This window comes from Camelus ferus, chromosome 11, assembly GCF_009834535.1.
Source record: "Camelus ferus isolate YT-003-E chromosome 11, BCGSAC_Cfer_1.0, whole genome shotgun sequence".
Taxonomy (NCBI): domain Eukaryota; kingdom Metazoa; phylum Chordata; class Mammalia; order Artiodactyla; family Camelidae; genus Camelus; species Camelus ferus.
Window position 1 is genome coordinate 58,833,567 of NC_045706.1, and position 20,684 is coordinate 58,854,250.

General features: G+C 48.6%; 1 protein-coding gene across 3 annotated transcripts in view; it reads right to left on the bottom strand.

Moving 5' to 3' along the window:
- Window positions 1-20,684, bottom strand: part of GRID1 (glutamate ionotropic receptor delta type subunit 1) — a 611,661-nt gene that overhangs the window by 145,103 nt on the left and 445,874 nt on the right. The window lies entirely within an intron of this gene.

The following is a 20,684-nucleotide window of genomic DNA, read 5'->3' on the forward strand; positions in this document are numbered from 1 at the left end:
CAATAATTTACAAATCAAAAAATTCTAACCTGATGAACTTTAAAAATAATATCTGCTTAAGTGAAGTAAGCCAGAAAGAGAAAGAAAAATACCATATGAGATCTCTCATATGAGGAATCTAAAGAAATAAATAAATAAAACATAAATACAAAACAGAAACAGACTCATAGACATAGAATACAAACTTGTGTTTGCCAAGGGGGTGGGGGGTGGGAAGGGACAGTCTGGGATTTTAAAATGCAGAATAGATAAACAAGATTATACTGTATAGCACAGGGAAATATATACAAGATCTTGCGGTAGCTCATAGCGAAAAAAAAAATGTGGCAATGAATATATATATATTCATGTACAACTGAAAAATTGTACTCTACACTAGAATTTGACACAACATTGTAAAATGACTATCACTCAATTTAAAAAATGTAAAAATAAATAAATAAATAAAATAAAATATAAAGATAAGAAAAAACTATCTGCTTGAGTTTTCTCCCATCAGAACAATGGCCAAATACTTTCTGTTGGAGTTGTCAGCGAGGTGGCTAGTTAGAAGCCATGGTCTAAAAGCTTCGAGCGTGCATCCTGACCTTGGCATTGACCCCTCCAGGATCCTGGCCCAGTCACTCAGAAACCCCGAGCCGTGCATGTTGGAGGAGATGGTGGGTAAGGCCTTTGCCGCTCTGAGGGAAAGCTACAGAAAGTTAGCAATCACTTTTGGGTGTTATGGGCCCAAGAATGGGCACTTAACACATATGTATGACATAAAATTCATCCCCAAAGCAATCCTGTTTTATAAATAAGAAAAGTGAGGCTGAGATCCATTTCATGATTTCCTCAACCAAGGACATGGAATAGACAATTGATAGAAAATAAAATACAAAAGATTAATAAATAAATGAATCCCCTGCCCTCTGCCTTTACTTACAAAGAAAATAGGAACAGACTACAAGACAGTGCCAGGGTCCTGGTGGGGACAGAGCGAAGGCCACCCATGCAGAGGTTGGGCATGAGCTGATGCAGCCTGTGCTGGACTCACAGCACCGAGGAGGTGGCTGGAAAGAAGCGGCAGGAGGTGAGACCCCCAGAGGGAGGGTTGCTACCAAGCACGATGGCTGTGGCCCCAGCTCGGGCTGCCCTACTTGGTTCCCCCTCCTACACAAACAAGCAGGCACTACAGGTTACCGGAGTGCACTGGGCACACCAGCTCTGCTGGGGCTGCCAGAGCATCCCTGAGCCCAGGCTCATGAGCTGAGCCCACATCCGACATGCCTTCCCATCCTGTGAGGCAGGAGGGAAGCCCAGCAGGGCCCTGGGCAGGGGAGCAGGGCCTGGAATGATGCAGGGATGTGCAGGTGGTTCAGTGTGGTGAGACGCAGGCCACTGGGGGGCCACCGTCAGAGGGCAGCGGATGACAGCTGGCAACGTGACTCCAGGGCCAGGTTGTTAAGAACCATGTAGTTACTCACGCACACACACACAATGTGTCCTGCTTCTCCGCTAGTCACCGTAGGCCCTTACAATACTGTGATGGTCCCAAAAGATGCAGTTCCTGACCTCAGTGGACAGGAAGGACCCATGAGGGATAACTTCAGGGCAGAGGACAAGCATGCCACGGGTGCTGGGCTGACGTTTTGGATTTTAACGGACTGTCAATCTACAACCAAAAATTGCCAGCAGAAGCAAAGACCTCAGCAACGAAATTTAGAAAAAGAAAAAAAAAAAAAAAAAAAGACTCCCAAGCTGGAGATGAAGGAAATAAAATTCCCCAAAGTTGGAACCAAGACAGATAGTAACGGGGGAGGATGTGAAGCCGTAAAACATCCCCAGGAAATAACAGTATTTAGACGGATGCGAAGAAGAGGAAAAAAGCACCTGGGAATTCTGAGAAGGAGCTGACTGTTTAAACAGAAATGTTTGTACGTTGTCATTTTTCAAACTGGTTTCAGGTAAGTATAATACTCCTCTCTTTCTTCCTGCGGTTCACGTAGCCCAGATGCTGTAGGAGGACGCTGGGGTGGCAGAGCCGTGATGCCTTTCATGTGAGGGAAACGTCTACCTTGAAAGGCCCCAGCCCGGGGACACCTTGGCTCATCTGCTGGTGTTTCTCGCTCTGTGAAGGCCTCCAGGCAAGCACGTAAAACATGTCAAATGAAACAAGACTCTGATATTTGTTTCCCTGCCTCGCTCTGTTGGAAAAATCTAAAAATCCTGCCTTGGGGACGTGAGATCGCTCTTCCCCAGGAGAAGCCTCCTCCGTTCTCCTGCCAGAGTTTTATCACTGCAGCTTGGCGTGGTCCGTGCTTACTAAGCACCTACTCTGTGCCAGGCCCAGGGCTCCAGGCACACACCACTCCCAGATGTTTCAAAAGATGGGATGATAAACTCTTCGACAAATCCAAAAAAAAAAAAAAAAAAAAGACTCAATTGTTCCCCTCCCTGTGCAACCCCTGCTTTTCTGTTTTAATTAAAACACATCGAATAGCAGCAAGATTGGACAGTGTCTGACAGCATTATCTACTCTACAAGCAGAAATGTGACGAGGTTAATTACATCATCTAAAGAGGTCTTAACTGCCCCTTCCAGGCGTGTTCTCCTATCAGTTTGCCCTGGAGCAAGCAGTCAGTAATAGCAGCTAATCTCCCCCAGCTGATGCTGGCAAGGCCGCTGTCATTGAGGATGGAAAGGGAAAAAGGAAAGTGAAATGCACAAATGGTGGGTGGCTTCCACGATGCCACCATGTTCGGGTTCTTTGCATCGGGACCTGGTTGGCTGTGCACACCAGAGCCTGTGGGGTGATGGAAAGACACTTGCAGGGACCAGGAAGGGAGAGCTGACTAGGGCAAGGGGCAGCCTGGGGTAGATTCTCATTTTATCTACGTTCCACTGCAGTGAGCTGGGAGGACACTGTGGGCCCCTGACCGACACTCAGTCCAAGGGTTTCAGAACAAATCTTTACAGGAAAGGAGGGTCTGCTAGACCCCTGCCCACGCATCGCTTTGCTCCCAGGTGCGCTCGGCCCAAATGGACTCAGAGCCAAAGTCACCAGCAGCTGGGATTCAGGAACACGTTGACCTTCAACTGCCAACACATCCCACAGACCCACCAGCCAAGGTGTGCCTGGAGGAGGTTGTGGGAGAAGGCTGGAGGGAGGAGAACCAGTGGGAAGCGGAGTTATAGAGAGGATGAGAGCCTGGTTCTCACTCTACACCATTAGCCTAAGGTCCTGTCTCTCCCAACTGCTAGTCATATGACCTTGAGCACATTACTCAACCCCTCAGGTCCCCCACCGGTAAAATGTGGATGACAATCCCTCCTAGGGGGTAGCTGCCGGGGCGGAGAGGTGACATGTACATGATGCCTGGGACACGATAGGCCTGATGTGAGATTAGATAGATTAGTGAGCCAGTCTGCGGGAAGACCCTCTGGGTCAATCCTATTTCCACCCATTCCAAGCTCTGTGATCCTGCATGAGCTACACCTCCCCGTAACTCCTTTTTATAAACTGGAGGCCAGCATTGGCTCCTAAGTTATAGAAGTATTATGAGGATTAAATTAATTATTAGATACAAAGTGCTTCAAATAATCCGTGAACATCATGAAGTGCTTCATAAAGATGTTGCCATTATGATTCTCAGAGTACGTGGTCTTGTCAGGAGACCAGGATGCCCTGCTAGGACCAGCAGGTGGTTCCACAGCGGGCACAGGCTTGCCTAGAAGCCCAGGTGGAAACAGAAGTGAATGACTTTCTGTAGCACAGGAAGTGTTTCTGCCAATCCCTGCAGAGCAGCAGGAGACTTTCTGGCTCTCCAGACCGGAAGGGAAAATGAAGGGGTAGGTGGTGCTCCTGGGATTAAGAGGCAGCATTTGAATCTCTGCTCTCAGACTGAGTGTGAAGGCAGCAGAACCCAATTCTAAAAAAATCAATATCAAATCAAGGATAATTTTTCCTCTGCTAGAAAAAAACTAAAGCTAATACTCCTGGACTCCCGAGTCATAATATCATTTGGGAAAGAACATTTCCTTTCAAATATTGAGACTCCTCTCTATGCTCCCACTAGGCCACATAAATACTTCTCGTGCCGCCAGAAATTAATTCTTTGTCCTCCGAAATCCATATGGTTATGTTTTTATAATGTGTCTCGGACAAGTGAACAAGCTTTGCTTTTGTAAAATGTGGCATTACTGTTGACATCAGCTGTAATCCAGTGTTGCTCGACCCGTGTAAATATGCAGTTCAGATGTGAAAATGCTACATCGTTAACAGGCAGGTTACTGAGGCTCGCTTTCCAGCCAGAGGGTTTGGCTCAGGAAATGTGAACTCATTCTTTTAAGCCTCTTGAGTAAAATCTGTATTAATGAACACCTACTACACGCCTGGCCTCGTGGCAGGCATTTTACACAAAGGATCATATTGAATAAGCCTGTGAAGCAAAGAAACTGAGATTCACGGTGCATTAAAAACTAGTTGAAACTAGCTTTCACATAGTCATAACTGGTTGGGCTTGGATTTGAATCCCAAAATGACTGGTCTCAGAAGCCACAATTTTTTTTAAGGACTTAATTTTCTATTTTTTTCTTTTTATTTTTTATTGAAGTATAATCGATTTACAATGTGTTGTATTAGTTTCTGGTGTACAGCATAGTAATTCAGTTCTTTTTCATTATAGGTTATTACAAGTTGCTGAATATAGTTCCCTGTGCTCTACAGTAGGACCTCGTTACTTATCTATTCTGTATGTAGTAGTTTGTATCTGCTCATCCCAAACTCCCAATTTATCCCTCCCCGACCCTTTCCCCAGAAGCCATGATCTTAATTGCTAAGCCCTGACAAGGTCTTACAGACCTCGCTGGTTACTCAGGAAGCCAGGAATGCTCCACAGTTTAGCATTGGTTTGACCTCTTTTTGTTAGTCTTTTGTCTCAAAATGAATCTTCCTCAGGCATAAATAAATTAACAGTTTAATTACAATAAATCCAAATTAATATTCTTTTAAGAATTTCGTAACATCCCTAAGTTGAGAAGCTAGCTAGGCCTGGAAGCCACAACAGTTAGCACAAAATGATCATGACAGCAACAATATTAATTCCAACACTTAACAATTAGCTTCAGACCAGAACTGCACACACACACACACACACACACACACACCAGTCTAAATCTATAGCATAAGATACCATGCCAAGGAAATGCCTGAATTACTGACAATCAGTGTCTTTCACAAGATGACTGTGGGGTGGACAGTCTTATTGTCTACTGACCACTTGAAGACAGAATTTCTTTATTCATTCGACAAATGTGGACTGAGCACACCAGGCCCTCTGCTAAAGCTTGAGGAACCCAGCAGTAAACCAAACAAGCACGAATCACAGCCTTCCTGTGTGCTACAGTCTAGTGGAGGGAGGCAGACAAAAAGCAAAACAAGTCAAAATAAAAAATGTGCTAGATAACAGAAGGATTAATTTTATGCATCGACTTGACTGGGCCACGGGGTGGCGGGATATTTGGTCAAACATTATCCTGGGTGCTTCTGTGCTGGTGTTTTTGGATGAGGCTCACATTTAAGTCTCTAGACTGAGTACAGCAGATGGAACCTCCCCCATGTGGGTGGGCCTCATCTGATCAGTTGAAGGCCTGACTAGAATAAAAAGGCTACCCTGATCCTCACCAAGTAAGACAGAAGTCCTCCTGCCTGACTGCCTTCAGACTGGGATTTTGGCTTTTTCCTGCCTTGAAGCTCAAGATAAAACATCAGCTCTTTCTGGCTCTTCAGCCTGCCGGCCTTCAGACTGGAGCCACCCCACTAGCTCTCCTGGGTCGCCAGCTCATCACTCAACCTGCAGATCTTGGGACTTGTCAGCCTCCATGATCATGTGGGCCAATTCATGGATATCATCATGGAGAGCCTCAGTGGACTACACAAATGTTTACATGGGAAGAGGGACAGGGAATATTTGGGCCTTAAAATTTTAAGTAAAGTGGACAGAAAAAAGCCTCACTGAAAAGGAGATACTTCAGTAAAACCCTGAGGATTTGAGGAAGTAAGCCAAACAAATGTTTGGGAGAAGAGCATTCCAGGCTGTGAGAATAGCAAGTGCAAAGGCCCTGAGGTAGGTGCATGCCTGGTAGACATAAGGAACAGCCGGGAGACCAGGACAGCTGCAGTGGAGTCAGGGAGGTTGAGGTGACAGGTCACACTGGCCTTGGGGTCTATTCTAGAAAAGATTCATGTCCATGTCAGTGTATTTCTGTGTGTGTGTCCAAACCTCCTTCCAGGAGGGATTTTAGACAGCTTACAAAGTTCATTGCAATAAAATAATGTACATTGACTTGAGATCAAAAGAAGAAAATAAATAAGGATGGAAATAAACCGGAACCAGGACCTCACTAGAAATCAAAGATGCTCTCCACATCTCCAACAGGTGACCCTCTCTTTTGTTCTCAGCCTCCTGGGAGTCAGCAAGAACAGAGAAACACTGTTAGTTACCATCTCCAGAATTCCTCACCTCCAGAAGATACATGCAAATAAACTGCTCTCGGGATTACAACTGTTCTTGGCATTTTAATCAGAAAAGACTATTTCCTGGGGGATCACAGACCCAGACATGTAAAGCAAACTGACTGGCATCATTAGCAGCATCCTTACAGCGAATGCAGCTGGAAGCTTCCCAGACCCTGTTTCTGAGGTAGAGAGGTGCAAGGCACTCAGAGCAGTTCTGCTGAGGGTGCTGGGAGCGCTAGGTGTTTCAGGGTGTCACCTTTAGACACGTAGACTGACTTTACAACGTATGTACAACATCAGAAGACTGGGAGATTGTCATACTAAGTGAAGTAAGCCAGAAAGGGAAAGAAAAATACCATATGATATCACTTACATGTGGAATCTTTAAAAAAAAATGACATAAATGAACTTATTTACAAAACAGAAACAAACTCACAGATATAGAAAACAAACTTATGGTTACCAGGGGGAAAGGGGAAGGTGGAAGGGTAAATTGGGAATTTGGGATTTGCAGATACTAACTATTGTATAAAAAATAGATAAACAACAAATTTATACTGTAGAGCACAGAGAACTATATTTAATATCTTATAATAGCCTATAATGAAAAAGAATATGAAAAGGAGTATATATATACATATATATGTAACTGAATTACTGTGTTGTACACCAGAAATTAACACAACATTGCAAACCAACTATACTTTAATAAAAAATAAAATAAAATAAAATGAACTCAAAAAAAAAAGAAGAGAGGTGAGAAGCCTCTTGTCCTTCATGTAATCCTCACCGAATGGGGTTTCTTAAGGCTGAATTGTGGCCAGAAGGAGCAATGGTGAATTTGGGACTCTCCTGGAACTGCCCAGCAAACTCCTAGGGTGTAGCTCTCTGGCTGCCAGGTGAGTAGTGACCTCTGAGACTTAGCAGGAAACAGAGCCAGGCAGAGGTGACATCCTTTCGTAGAAGCCACGGATCCTGCTAGGAATGCATCCCACCTGGCTTGTGAGGTGAGCTGAGAATTACTGTTGGCGGGGCCAGGAATCACCCCAGAAGACTGCCGTGAATCTGCTGCAGAACACAGACTAACAGGCAATCAGGGACTGACCCCACGTCCCCTTCCATCTGGCGTGGCTAGAATAATTTTACTCTGAAAAAACAAAAAGCCATTGCCACCAGACACATACTTGAGCCAAAACAAAACCTCCCAAGAGCACGCAGAGGACTACAGCCTTTGAGAAAGGAGAACCACCCAGGACACCCCAAGGAAACCAGATTACGTGGGCGGGGAGGGGAGGACCTTTTAAGGACGAACATGAGTATGCAATGTTGAATTTCTGTGTGGCTTCCTGTGTGAGGCTTCCAGCATGTCAAACCTTCAGTAAGGTCTGCTATGGATGAAAAAAGATCTGGGGGACATCTAGCAAACGTACTAGCATAAATTTGTAGGAAGGCTGAAGAAATGTGGACCATCTCTGGGAAGAATTATTTTGGAGGGTTTACTGTCTGACCAGGAAGCTTCCAGTTCAAGATGTTAAAAGCATTCCAGCTCTATATTACATAACTTTTGACGCTCATTTCAACAGCTGGGTTCATGCTTATCTACTACAGTATGTATAAATATACATCGAACAAGACCTTTGTATAAACCAATCCTCACACTCATCAACCTACAGGCACCCACAGCTCCCACCTCAGATGCGGCCACAGAGGCTGATGGGTAAAGGAGAGAGGGAATCAGAAGGCACAGGGGACGTGGGGCAAGGAAATTATCCCCAGAGAGTAGAACCCGGCTCTGCTCAGGGAACTCTGCCCACTGCCAGGGAAGAAGAGCTCACACACGAGGGCTTTCTGAGAATTCAGCACTGCTTTGAATGACGGCCGTGTGTCTCCCTTTCTTCTTTCTCCTGAGCGGGAGTGCTTACCACACTGATCCTGTCCCGGTTCCAGTGCTGTGTGTGATGTGGTTTAGGGGAGAGGGCAGCGGACACCCAGAGGTATTGCTTTGCTTGTTTTAGCTTCCAAGCCACAGGACCACCAGGATTCTCATAATAAGCTGATAGAATCCAGAACTTTTGGCCTTTGGACTCGATCCAGAGGCTGGCCTGGATTTGGGGGCTGTGTCCTTTGAGGATGGGGTGCATCTGTCCTATGCGAGGGGAGAGAGAGGAAGCATTATACAGGCTAGCTGTGGCAGGGCATTATGGCTTGGTAACCAGGTTCTCTTCCCTAGAACACAGCTGGACTGTATTTCCAGCCTCCCTTCTGTTCCAGCCTGGCCACGTGACTGAGTTCTGCTCAATGAGATGTGACAAGTGACACTTCTAAGCCTGGCAATGATTCTCCAAGGAGCACCCCTATGCTCTCCGTTGTCTGCAATGGGATATCCTCACCTGGCATTGTTTTGCAACCAGTCATGCAGGCTGGGGCCCAGCCTGACCGGGAGGAACAGACCTCCTCACACATACACACACGCACACGCACACGCACACGCACACGCACACTAATGGATTTTTTTTATGAATGAAAAATAAACCTGAGTGGGGTTCAGAGGCTTTTGAACTCAGAGGCTAAATATTCAGGTAAGGGGTGGCTTACGCTGGTCTCCGAGCACCCCAAATCCTTCACTGAAACTGCTACTGCAACAGCACTGTGTTGGGGCCACTTTCATAAATCAAAGGAAAAGAGTTTGGTTCCACAGTGGAGACAGAGACTCACAGCAGGAGATAAAATGATCAGGAGATGAATTCCATGGAGGCAGGAAAGAGAAGAGACAGACAGGGACGGGGAGGAAGCATGTCTCCCTGAGGTGTCCAGAGCGCGGAGCTCTGGGGTTGCCACTTTAATTTGGAGGAGGACTCAGCCACTTTTGCATATTGATGGAAGCATGAAATGACCTCCAGTGTCTGAGGCTTGCAGGCTGGAATGAAATAATCTGTCTCCACTGGTCCCGAAGGTGACTTCCTCCTTCTGTGTCCCTGGTGTCTGGTGCTTCAGCAAAGGAAGCCCATTGGATGCTATGATGAAGCCTCCAGTCATAAATGGTTTGTACCCAACTACCACCATGACCACCACCATCCCCTAGACTTCCAAACCCTGGAAATGCATCTGGCTCAGGGTGAGTCTGAAGACAGATTGGTTCCCCTTCAATGGGAGGAAAAGGAAAAGTAGCCACCAAAGTACATCAAACAAGGGAACAGGTACACATGCAAAACACCACACACCACACTCACACAGTCTCTGCCCAACTACATACATAACGCTATGCAAAATGAAGTGCTTTTCTCATAAGTTGTTCCCCCAAGCAATCATCCTTCCCAGATCAACGGCCAGCCCAAATGCCACAGTGTTTATTTTTAACGCTGCTTTTACATCATTCGCCAAACACTCATTAGGTACCTACCATGGGCCAAACATCACATTAGGCATTTAAGAAACTAGATGTGGGGGATGTCATCCCCATCCTCGAAGGACTTTGCCACCAGACTGCGGGGGTCACTCTGGTTCTCAGGTCCAAGATGACCCCCTCCCTGGGGATCAGTCCACCTAGGGCTGACATGCCTACCCTGCCTCTTTCCCATCGGCGTTCAATGGCCCACCCCCCAGCAGATATGCTGGACTCCAGGGGAAAGTGGGGGCGTCCCGGATGGAGCAGCAACGGGCTCACAGAGGCGGGTGCCACGGGCTGTGAGGCAGCGCCCCACCCCCCCACCGCCCAGCCGCCTCACCGAGGGGCTTCTTTCTATTGGCAATCCCAGTAGTGCACATCCACATTTAGATAAGTGGCACTAAAATAAAATGGACTGTAATTATTGTTATAGATTACAGTAATTACAGAGTGGGGAACGGGCCGATTAGATTAGCACGCCCACCCCCCCACCGAGTCCCAGCTGCCATGAAGGAGATCTGTGCAGAGGGTGATGAACTGCTGTGAACGCTGGATGTCACCAAGGCCTCCCAGGGACCAGGCTGCAAAGGGCAGGGCGGCTGAGGAGGGGCGGTGGGAGGGAGGAGGTCTCCACCCGGAAAATAAGCCAGCCATCAGAGAACACAGCCTCTCACCAGCTTGCCTGGGGGTCACAACCAGCCAACCCTGCCGCTCATATGAGGGCCAGAGTCGTGGCCGGGCTGCCCACTGTGGCCCAGCACAAAGGGGGACTGAGTCCTGCTGCTATGGAAAGACTTTCCCCTGTAACTCCCAGCTCTGGTCTGCCGCCTGCCATCAGGACCACACAGGCCTGCCTGGAGCACAGAATCTACCAAGGACGGCGGGATGCTCGCAGGTGACTTAGACTTTCTCCCTCCGAGGCTCGCTGTCCTCCTTGATGGATGGAGAGATCCTTTCCATTCATGCAACGCTGTAGTGAGATCACAGACATCGAGCGTCCAGGACACACGTGTGCCTGGCAAGGAGGAGGGCCTGCTAAATGTGACCGCTTCTTCCCCTGCCCTGGCTGCTCCCGGCTCCCACTGGCCCTGCTGGGGTTCCCATCCTCATGCCCAGCCTGGCCCCTGCATCTGAACAATGCTGACCGTGGTCAAGGACCTAGCCTACAGCTGCCTTGACCATGGAATGGGCATTGCTTCTGAGTCCCAGCTCTGCTGTCTACCTGGACTCCATTCTTAAAGGGTCCCATGGGTAAGGCTGCCATCCAAGCGGCTCCTGGCTTGTCTGTGGGCTGGGTGCCCACGTCAGTGCTAGCCTCCAATGTCGAGACCCACTCTCCCTCACTCATCTCTCCTTCAGGAACTGAAGCCCCATTTTGAATCCTGCGGCGGGATAACTGGGGGCTGATGTCATGACAATCTCTTGCCCTACCAACCCTATGTCCCTTTGCAGAACCTGCCCAGCCTCAGGGACACCTACCACTACCACGACACCATGAATGGAGCCAGGCATACGCCCAGGCAAGTGCACCACCCCACAGCCAGACCTCCACCATCTCCCAGGCCAGACCACCCCTTGGCCAGTCCCAATAGGTGTGTCCTCGGCCACAGCCCAGCCCTTCTCTGACGCTCTGTCCTGTTGACACCCATCAGCCCAGGGGCCTGAGTTGCCAAGTATCCCCTGCGAAAGTTTCTTCCTGTGCAGACATGTCTGCTCCTGGGTCTGAGAAGGGTACCTACGGTTCACAGAATCCCATCCAAAATCTCTCCCCAGCGTTGACTCCTAGTGACGCCCTCTGCTCTCATCTCCTATTTCCCTGCAAAATACTTACCACATCATAAGTATTTGCTTACTCATCGGTCACCCTTAGGAGGCTATAAACTTCATGAAAAAAAAGAAAGGAAGTTATTTTGCCTTTTAATTACCCTTTAGTGGAGTGTCTGACACACAGCAGACACCAATTAAGAGTTGATGAATGAATGAAAAAAATAAGGAAGTATTGATGCCTAGAAGCTTGCCAGCCTTTTTTTACTTTCCTGATGGACTCCTTCTCTGTGGGGGTGGGGGGAACTTCCCTTACGGAATATAGTCAGGGGTAGGGGGGTGCAGTGAGCCTGGCCAGCAGAGGCAGGAGTTCAGTGCCCTGCTAGACAGGGACGTGGGCTCAGCAAGTCAGGAAGAAGGCATGGAAGGGCTGGAAAGCCATGCACGTTGCAGGCGTACCGTCCTCCCTGGAGATACGGTCCCGGTCACTGTAAGTAAACCGGCAGATTCGTGATTCCATGTGGACTCCTCCTACCTCAAAGCCACTCCTGCAAGGACTGAAACCCCAGGCCTCGACACTGGGGATCGTACAGCTCGGCTTGAGTCACTAGATTACTACCTCTGCTCCTTACCTTCACCAAGAAAAACTGAATCCCACATACGTGCTTTCCTGAAAACCTACATGTTGCTACCAGGCCAGTTTTTGTTTCCAGGCTCCACAGTGTGCCTGTTGGTCCCTGCCCTCTGGATAGAAAATCGAAGTACGGATGTATCCGTGAACCAAGAGCGCTGGCAATTTGGCTACACCATCCCAACCATCAAGCTCTCACCCCGACTCCCCATGGTCACACATCTGACCCAGGACAAAGAACCTCAGAAGGGTAATCCCTCGGTGGAAAATCTTGGGACAGTGCCTCCCACGGGACAGGCCCACCTGAGGCAGCCTCTCTATGTACCCTCCACATCCTCCCAACATCCCTACTGGTCTCCCTTAAAGCCAATATCTGATGAGATGGAAGTCAGGTAAGTCTGATCTGGGTCTTCAGTACCATGTAATGTTCACGGTCAGATTTCACTGGTGGGCGGACTCCATGTCCTACGTATACTGCTGAGTTTGCCCCCCTACCCCGTTCTCTGTCTTGGGGACCACGTGTTTCCCATTAAGCGGTGAGTTGAGTCCCTCCATGTTGTTCCTCACCATTCAATCCTCAGGGAGATCGTGAGTTTAAAAACTACCAGCCAGGGATACTTCTTGGAGGAACCACCTGATCCCTAAATTATGAGGGCATCTCTTAGGGGATGCTTGCTTTCCTGCCCTTGGTCCTCTGTTCCAATCCTTATACCCAGATCCCCAAGGGCGCCCTCAGGTATGCGGGCTCCTAATTTGGCTCCTCCCCCGTCTCATCAGGTGAGGCTAATTCTGAGCAGAGAGGATGAAGTCCCCCACTGAAATGTAGCTGCCCCAACCCAGCTTCCACTCAGGACTGATAAGCTCCCTTTAGTTTAAAAGGCAAAACTGTTGAATCCTCCTGAGCCGCTCCTGCCTCTAGGAGAGCCCAGCCTCTCACCTGGACTAACCCCAGAGTCAGGCTCTCAGGCTGAGGCCCTTGGAGCCCTAGGGTAGAGATAGGAATTGTGAAGTCAAAGACATCATTGAAGCCACACCGACTTCCCACGGTCCCTAAAACTCTCTAAGCTTCCTCTCAGCCTGATGCTTTTGCCTTTGCCTTTCCTCTGCCTGCAATGCAGTTCCTTGGCTCTCTACATGGCTTTCTCCCTTTCAGTGTTCAGGTCTCAGCTTGTGTATTACCTCCTCAGAAGGAACTCCGCAGAACACAGCCCTACCAGCAGCACCGCCCATTTCCATCAGGAATGTCCTGTTCCCTTCTTAGCACCTCCCAGGACCTTCGATTACTACGTTTAGGTGTGTTCTTTCTATGGTCTGTCTCCCCGTTGGCCCCTCTGCAGCACCTAGCACGGTGGCTGGCCCGGAGTAAGAGCAATGGGGACTTGCTGACGGGTCACCTGAATTCATTCTCTGTTGAAAGGCAAGCACTGTTTGTTTCTAGACATAATCTGCTGAAGATTCCTTCAGTCTTAAGTAGTATCTGGAAAGGCTCATCTTCTCCGGGGGGAGCTGATTTATCTTGGCCTTACGAATGCCTGGCACTTTGGCCAGAACTGCTTTCCTTCTTCACTGTGGCCAGTGGGAGGGTTGCAGGCACATAAGAGCATCTGGAGCCAATCTCTAGCAACAGATCAAGTACTTAGCAGGTAACTGAGCACCAACCACACCAGCGGGGAGGACTTCAGCTGCCTTAGAGGCTTCAGCCCAAGTCAGGACTCATTCAGGAGACACAACTGGGCTAGAGACCACAGAGTGGGAGGTGACCACAGGGTGGGAGGTGGAGTGGGTACATGCATTTCAATAAACTCATCTTTCCACTATCTTCATCTTACAGCCCTGCCCTCATTTTTCCTTCTGCCCTGATTTCCCCAATTTCTTGATTAGAGGGAAAAAGAAAAGAAAAGAAAAGAAAAGAAAGAAAGCCCTCAGTTGTAAATTAAGTATTTCTGTAAGCTGCAACTAATCCTTTTTTGGGATGAGGCAGGATATAAATAAATGAATATAAATAAATAAATGAGCTCCGTCTTCCCCCAGGGTAGCCCACTCCACTTGGATTTAGGTCATCCACGTGCTTAGTTATGATCTATTTTCGAATTTCAGGATTCTGACTGTGTAAGCAGGAACCACAGGGCTGGCTCTGGGATGGAGACACCGGCCCAAGCCGCCACTCAGTGGAGCCCCACAGCCGGTGGGCCAGCTGAGACCAGCCCAGAGGTCTGAGGAAGATGCTGGGGCACCCAGGGAGGGACTGTCAGCACACAGGGCCTGGGCAGCCCCTGAATCCAGAAGGATAATGAATAGTCACATCTCTTCCTGAGGCTCAGCTTGAACTTATAGGAAATAACATGGGGTTTTGGACAAAGAGCACCTCTGAGAGTGCAGAGCGGGTTTTGCAGACCTCCTGGGGCAGTGCCCAGGACAACGTATGGTCCCTGGGATCGACAGCCCTTCCTGTGGCGCAGGAGGTCTGGATGACGCGTTCCAGGCATGGCCTGACATGCTCTTCACCACAACCAAAGCAGCAGAGACACTCACTCTCCAGGCTCAGAACAGAGCAGAGGGACCGAGCTGATGTCATACTGGCTCATGAAGTGGACGGTCCCCATGATTCTGGGGCCTCGTGGTCAGGAAGAAAGAGGTGCAGAGCGGAGGTGTAACAGTGCCCCAGGCTCCAGCCTCAGGCATTCCTAAGCATCCCCACACCGGGGCAGCGCGGTCGTGCAAAATGCACACCTCCCCACTCCCCTCAGAATACAGTCCGAATACACAAGGGCAGGTATAACGGTCTGAGTGGTTTGGTCCCTGCTCTCTCCCCCTTCACCTTGAAAAGCCCCCAGCTCTTTAACGGTGGCACCCACCTTCCTCCTGCCTCTGGGCATTCACAGCTGCTCTCCCATCTGCAGGGAGCCCTCTCCCCTTTCCCACTCCTTAACCTGACTCTGCTTCAGGCCTCAGTTTCAATGTTACTTTGTTTGGAAGCTTTTCTTGATGCTGCCCCGGACCACTGCCATGTGCTCTCCTGTAATGCCTGTCTTCCCGCAGTGACAGCACTCAGAGCATGACGGAAAATGCCTACTGAATGGGATAAGGACTGGCCACCAGACTGGAGAGAGGGCAAAGCTGTGTCTCCTTTTGTCCCCTGTCATTTCCCTGGCACCTCACCCCATGACTGGCAGGTCCCGGGAACTCGGTAAATACAGATTGAGCAGAAGATGATTAAATGAGATGACACTCTGTCCGCCAAGCACCAGCAGTTTGTCACTAAGCAACTGTCCTCAGAGGACCTGACTCTACACCCAGGAGCCATTCTAGGCCTTGAAAAAGGGAAATTGGCAGGAAACAATCAAGGTCTGCATCTGTGGGGAGATGGCAGGGCAGGGAAATCACGGCGGGGATGGAGTGCTGGGCAGAAAGAAGCAGGACACACTGAGGTCACTGGCTTTGGACCTGACCCTACCCTGCATCAGAGCAGGAGCTGCCTGGCAGGAGGTGGCTGGGCTCTTGGTCCAATCTGCCATCTGGCTTGGTCGGGTGACCATGGGGATGCACACCACCCTGCTTGATAAGGGTGCATCTAGAGGCAGAGGACAGAGATGGCTGCTGATAGACAATGGGCTTTAACAGAGTCAGGTACCTTGTCCTTGCAGGGACATTCATCTTGTCATTCCTCCTCCTCAACCCTATCCTCTCTACCCTTTCCCACTGCCCAGAACAAGCCCTCATCAAGGGCTGCACAGAGCCCTCTGCCACCCAGCCCCTGCTCTCCTGTTAGGGAGTTCCAAGATGTCGGCCACAGTCCAACACTGTGTGAAGCAGAGATGAGAAACTCACTGGCTCCTGGTCTTCCTGAGGTCACACTCTACTGCCCTCCTAATCTGATCCCCTTCTAATCCTGACTTTCCCAGCGACAACAAGGGACCTTCACCTCCAGAGACTCCAAACCACAATGATCAGGGCACACCTGTTTGGGGGTGATCCCTGAGTGGAGAGACAGATGCTAAATCACAGAACACGGGTGTCCCCAGGTGAGTGAGCCCACGGAAGAAGTGAGCAATGTCAGTGAAGAGGCCAGGTCAGACCCCGAACACAACAGGGGCCCAAGAGGGGAAAGGCCATGCAGTGGTCTCTAGCCAGGTCCCAACCAGGACAGATGTCCCAAGACACGGTGGAGTGAAGGAGCTGACACCCCGAGCCATAACGAGGATAATGTGGATCTTAAGGTGATTTTCTGCAAGTTCCCTCACACTTTGAATCCTGAGAATCATGGAGAGATGCCTACCCAGGACAAAGTGAATTGCAGGTTCCATGAGGACACCACTGAATTGGATGGAGGTCCAGGATTGCCCCCGCCCCCTCTCACTCCTAGCCCCAGCTCCTCCCCACGCTTCCTTTAACAGGGAGCTAGCAGTCCTCAAAGATGGGTAACAACCAGAAAGGAAGCAAACAATGACCATATGAACAGAATTTCCCCCAAAATGGGTTGGGGGAAGGAGGGGCAGGCATGGGGAAGAACAGAACAACAGAAAGAGCAGATAAAGAAAATATAAGCTCCAAGGGAGAGGGTATAGCTCAAGTGGTAGAGCACATGCTTAGCAATGCATGAGGTCCTGGGTTCAATCCCCAGCGCCTCCTCTAAGAATAAATAAATAATAAATAAACCTAATTACCTCCCCCTGCCAAAAAGAAAATGCAAGATCCATCACAACGAATTATCTCTCAGGGAGAGGGGAAAAAAAAAAAAAGAAAAATGAAGAGTTCAGACAAATATTCTTCCCAGTCTCAGAGAAGTTACAGATAACATGGTCTCTTGAAGGAAAAAGAAGTCTAAGAGAGACAGGAGCTCAAAGAAGAGATAATAAGACAACAGATGTAGATAAAAAGCAACTGTGGAGCTTAGGAAAGAGATGCCGGGAGATCCTGTTTGGGGGCGCAGCGGGAGGGCTGGAGGGGAGGGTCCGGTGTTCATCTGCAGGGAGGGCGGCAGGACTAGGCAGGAAGGGAGGAGAGGAGCCCCGAGGACAAAGCTGCTGTGCTGGGCACTGACAGACAAGGCCACAGCTAAAGTTCCTGTCCACCCCACCAAACCGTGGAGTATGCCTTTCCCCAGATCCTCCTTCCACAGGCTTGGGAAGTCAGCCTCCCTAGAACCACTGCCCACCCCGCCAGACGATCGTGTCCCCACCGCCAGTGCCACCAGAGAGCCACCTTGTCACATGAAGCTCCTGACGGCGGCGGCAGCAGCAGGGGCAGAAACAAGCTGTAGCTGTCAGTTCTGAAATGCAGACAGCGTCTTTCCTGTCTCTAGGTGATGATGCCACAGGACTCGGGGCCTCAGATGAATCTTGTATTGATATTTCCACCAGCGGAGGGAGCCCTGGCGAGGTGCCTTTCAATATTTTTAAAACGATTTTTTCCTCTTGGCTGTACTTCATAATCAGTCATCAGACACTGGAAGCCAGAATCCTCTTTCTTGCTGAGATGATTTGTTCTCTGGCAGGATGCAAGGTTTATTGCTCTGGAATCCAGCTTGAGAGCCAAGCTGATGGGGGCAGCAGGCCTCGGGGCCCCGGGCTCCCTCCACCATCCCCTCAGCACGGGCTAAAGAAAGCAGCAGCTGCAGCCCTGTCTGAGCTCCCAGGTCCACAGGGCAAGTTCAAAGGCAGGGCCATTCCAGGCCCTCTCAAAGGACCTGGGCTTCTTCCCCGTGAAGCTGAAGCCCCTCCATCCTGATACCCTAATGGAACAATGGAAGTGACACCCTGGAGTTCTACAGGGGGAGCCACAGGTATCGAGTCTAATTCCCCTTCCAATAAAACTACAGGAGAGTGCAGGGCTGGTGAGACGCCAATGCCAGCCATCAACGCAGAGGGCGGTTGAAAGACACCTACCAGAAAGACAGCAGCGAGGACGATGCAAAACATGTCAGATTTAGTTAAATGCTTACTTTGGGGCTCTGCCACACCTTGCCCTGCCCCGCTCCCATCCAAGGCATGCCTCCGGGCAGGGAAGAGAACTAGCTGTGGACAGTGGTGTTCTATGTGGGTCAAGACATCCAGGTCTTTGGGAACCTAGACACAGAAAAGTCCTACAACCTCCAAGAATGTCCACATGGTCCTTTCTTTTAACTACCTTCAAATAAAACAATTGTTAATGGATAATATGCCTGATGCCTAGTCTGCAATGGAGGAAATCTGTATCAATATCTCCAGGGAGATGTAGATACAAAGCCTCACATCCCTGGCTTTGGCCGCCAATGTGCACGGATATGGGGGTCCCACAGATGGAGTGTATGCATCCTGGGTTCCAAGGCCATCGGGCCACCAAGTACCCGCAGGACCTGAAACGGTCTGAATCCAAATACACAGATCAGATCTTTCCATCATGACAGAAAACAAAGCACTACGTTTCATGTCATTTGTGTGGTGTGGTCTTAAATCTGTCCCCATCTTTATGACTATGGTTTTAGAAACTACGGAATACCTGAGAATATGGCAGAGACTCAGAATTACAGAAACGTAGAGAAGGAAAAATACCATATGACATCACTTATTTGTGGAATCTTAAAAAAAAAAGATATAAATGAACTTATTTACAGAACAGAAACAGACTCACAGTCATAGAAAACAAACTTATGGTTACCGGGGGAAAGGGAGTGGGGAGGGATAAACTGGGAGTTAAGGACTTGCAGATACTAACTACCATATATAAAACAGATATATGACAAGGTCCTACTGTATAGCACAGAGAACTATATCCAGTATCTTGTAATAGCCTATAATGAAAAAGAACATGAAAAAGGAATACCTGAATCACTATGCTGGTCACCAGAAATTAACACAACATTATAAATCAACTGTACTTCAATTAAAAAAGAAGAAAAAGAATTACAGAAACCTAGAATGGGAAGGAATTTCGGAGGTCAGTTCATCAAACATCCCACAGACAACAAATTCCCCGCCACAGCATCTGGACTCTGCTTGAATACCCCTAGGGACGGGGCACTCACTTCCTCACAAGGCAGCCTGTGCTCTCTTCTGACAGCTCTGTTAGAAACTTACATTAGTTGAAAGCTATCTCCCTATAATCTTTCTCTTCTGGAATGATAAAAGCAACTCCCACACCTCTGAAAGACTGCTGTCCTAGGACCACTTCTAGGATCACATGTGCTATTGGACAGCAAGGTCACAAGTATTGATGGTAACCTGGTCCTCCCTCATACCCCATCTCCTTCCTACAGTTCTCTCAAGTCTTTTGACCCTTTCCAAGCCTCCCTGCCAGAGCCTTGGTCCACACTGTCAACATTTCTCTCCTAAACTGTTTTAGTGGCCTCCTCACCAGCCTTCATACCTCCAGTCTCTCTTCCTTCCAACCCCTCACCATATGCAATTATCTTTCTAAAAAGGAACCTAACCATGCAAACACCCTTTTTAATATCCTTCAGTGGTTCCCCATTGCTTCTGGACACACCCTGCCTTCCTCAGTGGGGATTTTCATAACAGATAGCAAGCTATTCTATAACATGTGACCTATGTGGAGGAGGTGGCAGGCAAAGCCCATGATATCTTACGCTGGGGCCCATGCGTTCACTTGTCTGTCACCACGCTGGATGTGAAGTCCTTGGTGTGTCTATATCTTATTTGTTAACTTTATTCACAGAACCTAGCACAGGCCTGGAAGAAAGTTGGTCAAGATGCGAATGAAGGAATCAGGTCCTGCTCTTGGACCATGACCTATTGTCACATGCAGTCCTGCAACCCCTACGGTGCAGGACGGTCTCTCCAGGGCCTCTCCTTTCAGCATGCTTGTTACGCTTATTAATATTAACTGCACACAATGTATAACATGTCCTGGACGCCCCACCAATGATAGCTATTATGATTATGGCAAAGAAAAAGTTCCAAGCAGATAATGAAAAGCATATGAAAAAATAAAAGCATTACGATAGTGGGAGACAGCCGATAGCATGAGGAAAAGCCCACTGGTCTTTTAGTTTAAATGGTTTAACCCAGCATTTTCTGCAGTGAATTTTTCAGAGCACTCGTCCAATAGTACAGGGCCCTGTGAGGAGTAATAGCAACTGTGACACAGAAAGTCCTGTGGTCAAAGTACCTTCGAAGAAAAGATGGCAACGACAAAAATTAAACAGATTTCTTTACTACAGACTTTTAATATGCTAATGTGTGTAGTGAATCATCGTAAGATAAATTTAACATACAGCATTTCCCATACTTAGTTTTCTTCCGAAGCATCTCCTCGAAGTATGGTTGTTCACAACACACTTTCGGAAAAGCCGAATTAATCTTGCTTGTCAGGACAGGTGTTTCAAATTGATTGTTTTTACCCAAATGAAGGCTGTAGATTTTCCCCTGCTGAGGTTATCTGGTTAGCCTCTACCAGCCTGTCATAAT